This window comes from Platalea leucorodia (genome assembly GCF_965183815.1).
Source record: "Platalea leucorodia genome assembly, chromosome: 8".
Lineage (NCBI taxonomy): Eukaryota > Metazoa > Chordata > Aves > Pelecaniformes > Threskiornithidae > Platalea > Platalea leucorodia.
The window spans coordinates 28,288,313-28,289,887 of record NC_138830.1 but is presented as its reverse complement, the minus strand read 5'-3'; positions in this window follow the sequence as shown (position 1 = coordinate 28,289,887).

The following is a 1,575-nucleotide window of genomic DNA, read 5'->3' as shown; positions in this document are numbered from 1 at the left end:
TTACTAATGAGCCAAAATGTCTTCTAAACTTCTGAAAACACTTAGTGCATGATGTAGCTTACTTAACAGATCTTCAGGGAATATAAAATGGTTTGTAAGGTATCATTTAAAAAATGGAATTGCTGTCACCACTCAGGACATGAGAAATCCCTAAGAGTTCTGGCATACCACATACTCGGTCGATCTATAGGTTCATGCAGGAAGGGGAAACAAGTTTGTTCTATTTAGCCATTTGGTTTTGTCAAAACGCCCCATGATCAACAAGTCCTTACTTGAGATCTGGATAGTTAAGGTGGATGTTCCAAAAATGCTTACCCGTGGACAGCTCTGAACAGGAACCGAGGCCAATGCTGACTATGTGCAAAATGCACGACCGCAGTTTATCCCCAGTTGTGGGCAGTTAAAACGCCTCATTACAAAGACTGCACAATGAGAATCCAGAATGGATTTGAAGGTTTTATCCTTGTTTAAAGAACTCTAGAAGAAAGCCAAAATAAAATAACTTGTTGATTCAAATGTTTTTCAACTGGAATGCAGAATTGCTTGACCAAGTGCAGTCCCATTTTATGGCATGACAAAGAGGCTGCAGTCTGCAGACAGGTATCACCTTTGCTGAACTCATCTGCCTAACTGATGGTTGGTTTTTGCATGCATATGTTGCTTTTGAATTTCTGTTTCTTGACAGCCTCAAGCTGCTCTAGGACAAGGTGAAGCTGATGGAAAGGAACAGGAAACTGAGATGGACAAGGGATATCTCTGTCCCTAGGTCTGCCTGTACAAAGGTTGTAAAACCTCAGCCACAGAAGAACTGCAGACTGCCCCTGGAAAAGAGGCAAGTCCATAGGAAACAGGTTCTGTTCACTCATTAACAACTTACCTTCCTTGAGGAAGGACTGAACATATTCCTCAAAACAGGTCACAGATGTATTTTAATGCAGCAGTTCCACTTGACTAGACAGTGTCCGAGACTGCCTAGAGTCAAAACAGGCTGACACCAGCTTACACAGCAGCTGCAATTATGTCTGCCATACTGATGAAACTCACTTGTTTGCAGGTTCTCCTTCCATACAATTTCATTTCCAGTTCCAACTACTCTCCCTTCTTTTCCAAGAGCTGTGACCACAATGAGAATTCAACCATTCATTCCTTAGCTGTTTTGCAGTACTTCAAGCAATGTGCAAGGCAAGATAAAGACGCCAGATAATATACAAACAGTAAAGGGCAGGAGTTGCAAGAACCAGGAAATATTAAGAAATTCCACTACGTGAAAATTAACTGGAGAAAATACAAGTAGCCTAAAGGAAAGAGGAATCATAGTCCTTGTTCCTTGAAGAACATAGCTACTCCGGGAGGAAGAGGATGGAAAAAGTGTTGATCAAAGTTCCTGAGGAGAAGGCAAGATAAGCCACAAGACATTTACTCTGTATATTTTTATGAACAAGAAAAGAGGTGTTTTTCCATTTTGTTTTATTTCAATGCTTTTACATGTATAAAATATACTTAAAATACTTTACATTAAAATTAGCAAATGGTTTGTTTCTAAAAAACACCATAATCTCTTTGTAAGTGCACAAA